Below are 12,095 nucleotides of genomic sequence, written 5' to 3'. Positions count from 1 at the left end.
ATGCAAGGTGTTCCCAGGGAACTCTCCGAGCATGCACTCAACATATATCCTGGTGCAAAACCGTACATGCAATCACTTCATCGGTTTGTAGAACCAAAACACAAAGCAATAGCTATAGAACTCCATCGGTTGCAAGATGCCAAGTTCATCCGAGAAATCCAACAATCGACTTGGCTGGCCGGCCCAGTGTAGGTGCCCAAGAAAAACACTAAGGATCAGCACATATGTGTTGACTTCACATACCTCAACAAGCAATGCCCAAAGGATCACTTCCCGCCCCTCGAATCAATTAGATAATTGACTCGCTGGCTTGTTGTGAACGTCTTTCCTTTTTGGATGCGTACTCCGGATATCACCAAATCAGGCTAAAAGAAGATCAAGAAAAAACAACGTCCATCACACCCTACGGGGTTGTTGGAGATATGCCCAAGAGGCAATAATAAAAGTGGTTATTATATATCTTTATGTTTATGATAAATGTTTATATACCATGCTATAATTGTATTAACCGAAATATTGATACATGTGTGTTATGTAAACAACAATGAGTCCCTAGTAAAGCCTCTTAACTAGCTTGTTGATTAATAGATGATTAGTTTCATAATCATGAACATTGGATGTTATTAATAACAAGGTTATATCATTATGTGAATGATGTAATGGATACACCCAATTAAGCGTAGCATAAGATCACGTCATTAAGTTATTTGCTATAAGCTTTCGATACATAGTTACCTAGTCCTTATGACCATGAGATCATGTAAATCACTTATGCTGGAAAGGTACTTTGATTACATCAAACGCCACTGCGTAAATGGGTGGTTATAAAGGTGGGATTAAGTATCCGGAAAGTATAAGTTGAGGCATATGGATCAACAGTGGGATTTGTCCATCCCGATGACGGATAGATATACTCTGGGCCCTCTCGGTGGAATGTCGTCTAAATAGCTTGCAAGCATATGAATGGTTCATAAGAGACAACATACCACGGTACGAGTAAAGAGTACTTGTCAGGAGACGAGGTTGAACAAGGTATAGAGATACCGATGATCAAACCTCGGACAAGTAAAATATCGCGTGACAAAGGGAATTGGTATCGTATGTGAATGGTTCATTCGATCACTAAGTCATCGTTGAATATGTGGGAGCCATTATGGATCTCCAGATCCCGCTATTGGTTATTGGTCGGAGAGAGATCTCGACCATGTCTACATAGTTCGCGAACCATAGGGTGACACACTTAAGGTTTGATGTCGTTTAAGTAGATATGGAATAAGGAATGGAGTTCAAATTTTGTTCGGAGTCTCGGATGGGATCCAGGACATCACGAGGAGGTCCGGAATGGTCCGGAGAATAAGATTCAGATATAGGAAGTCATATTCCAAGTTTGGAAATGATCCGGTGCATTTATGGCAGGTTCTAGAAGGTTCTAGAAAAGTCCGGAACAAATCACCATGGAAAGTGGAGTCCCGAAGGGACTCCACCTTGCATGGCCAGCCAAACCCTAAAGGGTGGAGTCCCAGGTGGACTCCACCATAGGTGGCCGGCCACCCCACCTAAGGGAAAGGTGGGAGTCCCACCTTGGGTAGGACTCCCCCCTTGAGTAGGTTTCCCACCTATGGGAGGTTTTGTTGTTGGGGTCTTATTCGAAGACTTGGACTACAACTCTTGGGGATTTCCACCTATATAATGAGGAGGAGAGGGAGGGGGGCAGCCACTCTTGGCCGCACCACCTAGGGCTGCCCATGGCCGGCGCCCTAGCCACCCCCTCTCCCCAAACCCTAGCCTCTCCTCCTCCACATAATACTCCCGCAGCGCATAGGCGAAGCCCTGCCGGAGTTCTCCACCACCACCTCCACCACGCCGTCGTGCTGCCGGGATTCCGAGGAGGATCTACTACTTCCGCCGCGCTGGAACGGGGAGAAGGACGTCGTCATCAACACCATACGTGTGACCGAGTACGGAGGTGCTGCCTGATTGTGGCACCGTCAAGATCTTCTACGCGCTTTTGAAAGCGGCAAGTGATCGTCTACCGCAGCAACGAGAGCCTCCTCTCGTAGGCTTTGGAAATCTTCAAGGGTTAGTCTTGTTCATCCCCTCGTTGCTCCCATCTTCTAGATTGCATCTTGGCTTGGATTGCGTTCTCGCGGTAGGAATTTTTTTGTTTTCTATGCAACGAATCCCTACAGTGGTATCAGAGCCGTGTCTATGCATAGATGGTTGCACGAGTAGAACACAATTGTTTTGTGGGCGTTGATGCTTATGTTGTCTTTAGTTCGAGTACTTTGCATCTTTGTGGCATGGTGGGATGAAGCGGCTCGGGCTAACTTTACATGACCGCGTTCATGAGACTTGCTCCACGTTCGACATGCAACTTGTATTGCATAAGTGGCTTTGCGGGTGTCTGTCTCTCCCACCATAGTGAAGATTCAATTTACTCTTTCTATTGACAACACTAGTATCACCGTTGTGGTTCATGTTCGTAGGTAGATTAGATCTTACTCGAAAACCCTAAACCACGTAAAATATGCAAACCAAATTAGAGACGTCTAACTTGTTTTTGCAGGGTTTGGTGATGTGATATGGCCATAATGTGATGATGAATATGTATGAGATGATCATTATTGTATTGTGGCAACCGGCAGGAGCCTTATGGTTGTCTTTAAATTTCATGTTGAGTAGTATTTCAAAGTAGTTGTAATAGTTGCTACATGGGGTGAACAACCATGAAGACGGCGCCATGGACCTTGACGCTACGCCGACGATGATGGAGATCATGCCCGTTGATGATGGAGATCATGTCCGTGCTTTGGAGATGAAGATCGAAGGCGCAAAGACTAAAGGGCCATATCATATCACATATGAATTGCATGTGATGTTAATCCTTTATGCATCTTATTTTGCTTAGAACACGACGGTAGCATTATAAGATGATCCCTCACATTAATATCAAGATAATAAAGTGTTCTCCCCTCGTATGCACCGTTGATATAGTTCGTCGTTTTCGAAGCATCTCGTGATGATCGGATGTGATAGACTCAACGTTCACATACAACGGGTGTAAGCCATGTTGCACACGCGGAATACTTGGGTTTGCTTGACGAGCCTAGCATGTACAGATATGGCCTCGGGACAACGGAAACCGAAAGGTTGAACACGAGTCATATGGATGATATGATCAACATGTTGATGTTCACCATTGAAGCTACATCATCTCACGTGATGATCGGTTTTGGTGTAGTGGATCTGGATCGTGTACCACTTAACAACTATGAGGGATGTTGTATTAAGTGGGAGTTTATTAGTAATTAGATTAAAACATGAACTAATTATCATAAACATAGTCTGAGTAGTATTTTGAATTAATTTTGTAGTATTGGCATCCGTATTCTACCATGCGCTAGTCTTGTAATTGAGATAGAAATACTGTTAAAATCTGACAAGAAACTTTACTTGATCGGTACCGTATTGTTAAAGAATCAAGAAATGATTAAGTCCTATTGCAAACTTTTAGTAAACCTCACATTGTTGATTCAAAGAGCTATGGTTTCAATTAGTACCTAAAGTTATCTTGTCTCCGTGAAACTTGAAGTTCAAATCTATTTGAAAAGTAAGGAGCTGAAAATTTAGTTTTCAGAAATAATCAAGGTATGAGATATATGTGATATCTAAGATGATAGAATATAATTTGGTGAGACTACATAAACTCATAAGTTTTATGGGAATGTACGAAGGTTGAAGACGCAAGGCGTCCCAATCCTCCAACTATTGGGGCACTAACGATATTCGCATATCCATGAAGTGATCATCCTTAGTATGCACCGTTGCTAAGACTCGTCGTTTCGAAGCATCACGTGATGATCGGGTGTGATAGATTCTACGTGTGCATACAACGGGTGCAAGCCAGATTTGCACATGCGAATACTGAGGTTAAACTTTACGAGCCTAGCATGTACAGACATGGTCTCGGAAAAGTCGTCATGATATGATGGATAAAATTATGAGTGAAATTGTTCATCATATTACAAAGTTACTAATAGTGAAATCTGAAACACTTGTCATATGATGATCAACTTCAAAGTAAGAACCTCAAGGTTATTGGTATTTGACCAACAAACCTAGAAGTTATTGAAGGTGAAGTATTTTCTGAATAATGAGGAAAGCTAAAAGAGAAACTACAAAAGATATTTTGGCAGAAAGAAAAGAGAAGACTAGAAAGTCTAGCTCAGGTGTATATACATGATATACATGTTATGGTTGTATTCCTAGTTTGGTCACACAATGAAATTCTTGGGTATTAGTACCATATTGGTTGGTATGAAATGTCATACAAAACAACGCAATACAAGAATACAATGGCCTAAGTGAATGACAAGGAATATGATAGGAATGCACTTCTGGAACAAAAATAAAGTGTTATTATGTCCGGCGTTGGCATCCTATCTAGCCCTTAGAATTTATAATAAAGAACTTAATAATTGTTATTTTGCTCTGGTCAAATAAAAACAATGAGTTGTTCAAATTATGACATTACTCCATGTACGATGGATAAGTTATTATAAATCTTAATGGTGAAACACACATACATAACACTGACGCTAAAATGCCATAAGGCAAATGATTTGAATTCCACTTATTTGTGGAACCGCCATTTAGGTCATGTTAGAAAGGAACGCATGAAGGAACTCCATGCAAATGAATTTTTGGAGTCATTTGATTTTTGAATCATTTGGCGCTTGCAAATCTTTTCTAAAGAGAATGACTAAAATACCGTTCATAGGCCAAGAGTTGAACGGACAACTAACTTAGTGGAAACATACATGATGATGTATGAGGTTCACTGGGCATAGTTGTGTGCGGGAGATTCTTCTACTTCATGAAAACTTCCAACAATGAATTGAGTATATATGTGGATATATTCGATAAGGAAGAAGTTTGAAACATTTGAATGGATTCAAATAAATTTCAGTATGAAGTGGAAATCATCGTAATAGAAAAGTCAAATATCTATGATTGGATCATGGGGGAAATATTTGAATTACGAGTTTTAGCGAACATCTAAGAGAGTTATGAAATTGTTCTACAACTCACGTTTTCTTGGAGTATCATAATGATGATGGAGTATCCGAGAGATGTATCCAAACCTTGTTGGATCAATGATGAGATAAAATATTGATGCCATTATATTTTTATGAATTATGCTTTAGAGACTACCGCTTTTACACTGAATAGAGCATCATCATGATCCGTTGAAATGACACCATACGAGTTATGGCATGGGTATGAACCCTAATAGTCCTTTCTTAAATTTTGGAATGCATAGCATAAAGTAAATAAGTTTACAACCAAAATCGGATGAATGTCTTTGTTGGTTATCCCACAGAATTGATTGGGAATTCTTTCCACTATGGAGACAAAGACAAAAGTGTTTGTCGATGTTTCTTACTTATTTCCAAGAAATTGTTTTTAGCGAAGTATTTGAGTGGGAGGACAATAGAACTTGATAAGGTTTAAGAACCTGAGCATAATGATCAGAGTAGCGCAACATCGGAATTGGTTCCGGAAGCGGCCACGACGATCATGGCTCCCATGTCTACAAAATGTTATAGTCATGGAGATCGAAGTACTTATTGAACCTTGTAGGTATGGTTTACTTTGTGATCAAATAAATGATTTGTGAACAAAGGATTGTTTTTGAACAATGATAAACCAACTACATACAAAGAAGTTATGATGGGCCCTGACTTCGTTAAAATGGCTATACGCCATGAAATCCAAGATAGATGAATATTTTTTGAAAGTAAACGGATCTATAAAATTGATGAACTTGGATGGAATATCCTTGAATAAGCTCGACTTGTCGAAAAGTTGTTTACGACAAAGTTCAAAGAGTTGACTACGTTAAGATTAGATCTTCCATAGCAATGCTTATAGTCTATGTGGATTATTCTAGTAATCGCTACATATTTCTTTCATGAGATATGATAGTAGGATGGCAAAATACATTACTTAACAGAAGTGTGTATTAAAGGTGTATACAAGATAAACTAATTGTTTTGCTAGTCCGTGGAATACTAGATAGGTAAACGAACTTCAATTGGATGAAGTGAGTATCGCGGAGTTGGAATCTTCACCGGATGAAATAGTCAAAGAGTTTTTGATTTCATCAGAAACGATGAAGAGGCTTGCATTTGCAAGAAATTAAGTGGGAGCGCTGAGACATATTTATAATACTTTATGTAGATACATATAGTTGGTTATAAATGATGTAATTATATAGTTGATTATAAAAGGTTTCATTGAGAATTAACTTCAATGAAAGGATATGGACTGAAACATATTTAGTGTCAAGATCTATGAAGATAGATTGAAACACATAATAAGTTTAAGTCAAAGTACATAGAAAGGATATTGAAGTAGTTCAATATAGAAATATTAAGAAAATGTTCTTGTCATGTGAAGTTTTAACAAAACTTGAGTGTATCTGACACTCAATGAGTAAAAACACATGAGTGATTTAGATCACAATTAATATGTACACAATCAGATGTCCTGTGCTCTAAAATGTTAGGAGCATATACCAGAATGATTCATGTGATAATCATTGGACAAACAGTAAGAATATCCCTGTGTACTTTAGAAGAACCAAGGATATATAAATAGTTTTGTATGGAGAAATGACAAACAAATCGCTGTAAGGTGTTGCACCGATATTGGTTTTGTCACATATAAAAATAAAATTTCAATCTCAAAATTAGGCTAAGTGTTGTTTAAAAGGTAGCACAATGCTAGATTTAGAAGAGTTCTAAATGTTGTGACGGATTCTACAAACGAAGGCAGAATATGTCGTTGTTTTGACAATGACTGAGCATGTTAAGTCAAGAGGTTCTTTGAGAACTTGGTGTAGTTCCGATAGTGTTAGAACTTTGAAGCTACTAGCAATGATAGGCGCGGTGGCACGCCGCGCCATATGGTGAGGACTGATGGTAATTTTTGGTAGTGTGGGTAGTGTAGTGGAAGGAAAAAAGTAGAAGTAATGTGTGGCAAATAATGATATCATTTGATTTTATTTCAGTAGTGGGGTATAAGTCAGCGATACTTGTGTTATTCAGATTCAGCTAGATAGTTTAAGGGGTATGCTGGCATAAAGTACACACATCTAGTCTAGGAGTACAGAAATCATCTTTGGTGGTCGTAGCTTAAAGAAGATGCGTATACTGATACCGCTAAACCTGTATGGTAATTGCACGTAAAAACACACACGGTTGTACCATACAAAGCAGATGACCAGTTCAGTTTACATCAGATGAACAGAATAGTAGCATCTCAAGAATGAATGACCAAGAATTTGCTTTCATGTAGGCCCAATGCAAAATGAACAGGTAAGGTGAAAAGTAATTTGTTGTTTGGCCACAAAATCCGAAGAAAAGGTTACCATCTAGTAAGGTTCGTTTCGTTGTTCCAGATTTTCATCAGTAAATTAGCAAGCAACATAAATGAAACAACAGCAATAAAACCACCACCGATTGCTAAAAAAATCAACAGAAAATTAGCAAGTATGTATACATGCCTTGATTCTTTCAATGAAATTTAGGTCAAACACAATGGCCAGCCAGACACTACAGATAACCGTTGGAAACTTCATTGCAGAGTCCACATTCTCCAGCTGCTCCGAAGCTGGCGTAAGGAAAGGATGGCACAACCCATGCAATGTCTTGCTGAAATGCACCCTTGAAACAAAGAAAAAACAAAAGCATCAGTTGTCTGCATACACATGCTCGGACATAAAGTATACAACCCCAACTTGATTAACTACCGCCGATATTATCTGGTCATAAATAGCAAGTTGTTCATGGTTTATCTTTTCACGAACTATAAGAGGCATAGCCATCAAGTTATCTCTATCATACTTGCATTTCCCCTGAGAGGAATCTATTGTGAAGCAACCCTCCAGTATAGGTAGTTTCTGTACAAATAGGTGTATACACGGTGGCATGCCGCATAGAGAAAAGGAATGTTGTGTCTTTATTTGTCTGAATATTAAGGTGAGTTGTCTGGGAGGCTGTGTTGCGAGTAAATTTGATAATGAAATTAACCAGATTTATAATTCAAACTTTTCTTAGTATATCATCCATCGAGTAGATTTACATAGATTTGTACATTCATTTCCATGAAGTTGCCTACAATAGTGTGGACCGTGGTTGGCTGACATAATCCTACTTGACATAAAAACGTGCATCTAAAAAAAGGTTCTTATGAGAGCAAGCATAATTGCCGATCGTATCAAGGCGTGGTGTTTTCTGGGTTGCTCCTACATCCCAATATTCTCCATTAGCTCTTCTTTTATGGTCTCATCATACGATTGCTACTTAAAATGGAAAATGGATGTACTTAATTAATGGCATAAAATTTTGGCTTGTGTGGCAATTCATTTTACATGAAAACATTCATGCATCTTGCAAATGTCCACATGTAATTCGAACTGGAAATTGTAGCAGTCTAACCAGATTAGCTGGTCAGTGATGCAACTGTCAGATCAATGGGGCAATTTTTCTATATTAGGATAGGATGACCAAATTCTAAAAAAAAAAGGATAGGATGACCAAATGCAAATTTAGCTATGCAGTGTGGAACAATGTTACTGGTAAACTACTCTATCCCGCACAGTATGAAGTCAGCCCTATATGCAATACATGTATCTCCATTTTCAAGCATTTTGATTATTTCCGTATTAGATAAAGCAAACATGATGCCCAGATATGGAGACATACTAAACCATAGGAACATATATAGAATAACAAAATGCTATTGCAGCCATTATCTCTCCACAAATCTGCCTACTTATATATGTTTTTATATGAACACACAATGTTAACAATTACTAATTCCTAAACTGATGGACCATAAATTGTAAATATCAGGTCACTCCAAGGTTTCAAACAAAACGACCAAGCCATGCATGGTGAATACTACAGAAATCAAGCGGCAATTAATTCTATATCAGCATAGGCAGATATCACAACACTTTCAGCTTCAGAGTAACGTAGTGCTTTCAAGGAACTCACATGTTTAGACTCAATATTGTCCCTGGAGAACACCAACATGGAATTTGGTAAGAGACATCATCTTGGCGGAAAAATTACATATGCATGTTTGTAGAATGTCCTTCAGGTCCTGACACCAAACTATCGCTTCAATAAATGAATTACCTGTACATGACCAAGATATGAACGTAGTGCTTTCAAGGAACTCACATGTTTAGACTCACTATTGTCCCCAGAGAACACCAACATGGAATTTGATAAGAGACATCATCTTGGTGAAAAAAATTACATATGCATGTTTGTAGAATGTCCTTCAGGTCCGGACACCAAACTATCGCTTCAATAAATGAATTACCTGTACATGACCAAGATATGAATCGTATGATAAGAAAAATAATGGTACTTGTTGAACATAGAGCAATCTTTCATAACGGGCTAAGGCACATGAAATTTTAAGTATTACAAAGAAAAGTATAGCTTGTTCCATTAGAAAAGAAGACCTAATAAAAAAAGATAAGAAAACCAAGTACATTTCCAGCCCTGGACTACACTTTCCACTCTCAATAGTAATCAGGTGTTGTATTGCTATTTTGAACAGTAAGAATAATACATGACCAAACAAAACTCGCCAGATATCCGCCTACTTGTATACGTCTATATGTTTTTCTTTCCAACAAATTGTTTTTACACCCAGTTTGGTTCAAACTGATAACTCATATAGTCACATGTAGCAACAGATTATATTTACCATAAGTCAGGAGAACACTTTGGAATTAATTTGTTGGAAACAAAGAATTCTAAATACCATACAAACACATGTTATGGATGGATTAATAAGACAACAAAATAATTTCCAAGGACGACAGGGTGAGAGATGCAGTTTATGTAGGAGTGCCAGCAATCTCTTGGCATTCTTTATATCTAGCTAGCTTTCTTTTGCTTCTTCCAACCCAGGCCTACAATAATTAGACTAAAGATAACTGAACAAAGTAATTGAAATGAGACAATAGGTGATTTGAATATAGAACACCATATTAGGAAAATTATCATTATTATTTGACAATGCTATTATCGATTTATTATGTTCGCAAAATGGACTGTATGTTTCCATTATAATAAAATCAATGACATCAGAACCTTGCACATTGGCGATCTAGATAAAACATTGAGTACGACACTGGTTGCGCCGCTCTGGACAATCATATATCGTCTTTAACAACAACATTCATATTTGTTTGGCTTTGCATTTATTTCACCAAGATACAGCTGCTAACTCATTTCATTTTGTTTTCAGCTCTTTGGATACTCTTTGTTTTGACAACCATCTGGTCATTTTCCTGAATCCGCAAGGTTTTGGTGTTCTAACTTCTAAGATATATCAGAGTAAGATAATAAAAATCTTCATATTATACATAATTTATTAAAATAATGCCAAGACATGGGAACAAAAGAAAGCTAACCTCTTAAATCTTTAGGTTTGCTATGTCTCAGAGCATCATGCGCCTTAGTGATTGGACCCTATGATCATAAGAGTAAGATACCGTTCTCGCAAAAAAAAAAGAGTAAGATACCGAATAAGTCCTTTTAGATGCTAGGAAAGCGGCAAGTCTACTGTAAAGCAGCAAGTCGTTCTCTAAGATTGTAATGTGGCAAGTATACACTGCATATGTTGCGTCGATGTATCACAATACAGAATAGATTACCGTCAACAGATTCACCTGCAGAACCTGAGATTCGACCATGCCTACATGAAGGTTGGTCACGCAGAGAAGACGAACTATTTGAATGGGTAGATAGACCTTCCTTTAGTTCCCTAAATTGTTCTATGCACTTGTTTAGGTACACATAGCCTTCCATGATTCCTCCCTGTAATAGTGAGATGATTGAATAGTGGTCATTTAAAAAAAGGGAAACTGAACTAAAGATGTTGTATGTGATATATACCTGGTGGCATACCATTAGGAACCTAACTTTCTTATATAATTTGTGTAGTCTCTCGATATGTGTGTTTCCCAGATGGTCTGACACATCTTTGAGCAAGACTATTTGAATTGCTAGAAAAAGCAGAATATATCGATTAATTGTAGCAGAGTGAAAAAATAATTTAGAAAATAATCAAAGAATATGAACAGATGAGGAAAAATAATGAGATTTTCTCATGCGTTTTCCTTTCCTTTTCCTATTGTTAATTGTAGCAAAGACTGAAATAAAATACAAAACATGGATAGATCCTAGGCAGGCATGCTGACAATATCTTTCTAATCAAAGTTGATTTGGATAAGACACAAAGTCATTTATACGGACAATCAGCTGTGAATTGACCACTGCAATTATGTAGCATAAAAAGGAGAATTTTGAAAGTGTTCCTCACAAAAGAGATATTCTTACCTTCTTTTCAAGAAAGTGCAAAGGTGAATAGAGGTGGTTCTACCTATCATCTCTCTGTAGTTTTCATCGCAAACAAAAAAGTCACATTAGGTATAATATAAATGAATTTGTGCCATTACTGGAACATGGAGAATCTAGAAGCACATTTCATATAGCTAACTCATCTATCCAGAATTAGTAAATAAGGTTTAGATAATCAATTAAACAACTTATGAGGAGGTCTAGTTGGCACTTCATTTTCTCGATGGCTTCCGCTTTTTAAATCTGTTTGCCGTAGCAAATATCCATTAGATTGCACGGCGTCAACAAAATACTTAGATGTGAGAGTAGTGTACATAAAGAAATGCCTGAAGGAAGCTAGGTGTATGAATATGGTTGAAAGCAATTATCAATGGGTTGTTATACAGATGTAGGTGCAAAGATTTATCAAAGTTCAAATATAAAGGGGCACACAGAATGGACAGAGAATGGATATACATATAATCAGAGTGGGCACACAATCAACATGGCTTCTTCTCTTTTGTTCTCCATGTCCATTATAGCCTGCCATTTCAGGTTAATAACTCTCTGTTGAAATATGCCCGACGCGGTTAAAAAAATGCACAAGAACCTGCAGTACATAAATACCTAGTTAAATTGATTGGAAAAATTACACGTGATCAC

General features: G+C 37.8%; 2 long non-coding RNA genes across 4 annotated transcripts; one reads left to right on the top strand and one right to left on the bottom strand.

Annotated features, from left to right (window-relative positions):
• Positions 1–7,497: 7,497 nt before the first annotated feature.
• On the bottom strand, positions 7,498–10,619 carry LOC127332966 (uncharacterized). Of its 3 annotated transcripts, none has more exons than XR_007870825.2 (4): positions 10,505–10,619; positions 9,255–9,399; positions 9,066–9,185; positions 7,498–7,730 (listed from the first exon to the last, which is right to left on the bottom strand). It is a non-coding gene; the product is annotated as an uncharacterized lncRNA (long non-coding RNA). The 3 variants fall into 3 exon arrangements; XR_007870823.2 differs by having other exon boundaries at positions 9,066–9,174; XR_007870824.2 differs by having other exon boundaries at positions 9,066–9,209; positions 9,269–9,399.
• LOC127332967 (uncharacterized) lies at positions 8,922–10,657 on the top strand. Its single transcript, XR_007870830.2, has 3 exons — positions 8,922–9,112; positions 10,339–10,427; positions 10,520–10,657. It is a non-coding gene; the product is annotated as an uncharacterized lncRNA (long non-coding RNA).
• Positions 10,658–12,095: the final 1,438 nt, after the last annotated feature.

This window comes from Lolium perenne, chromosome 2 (genome assembly GCF_019359855.2).
Source record: "Lolium perenne isolate Kyuss_39 chromosome 2, Kyuss_2.0, whole genome shotgun sequence".
NCBI lineage: Eukaryota > Viridiplantae > Streptophyta > Magnoliopsida > Poales > Poaceae > Lolium > Lolium perenne.
This window is presented reverse-complemented; position numbering and strand designations above follow the sequence as displayed.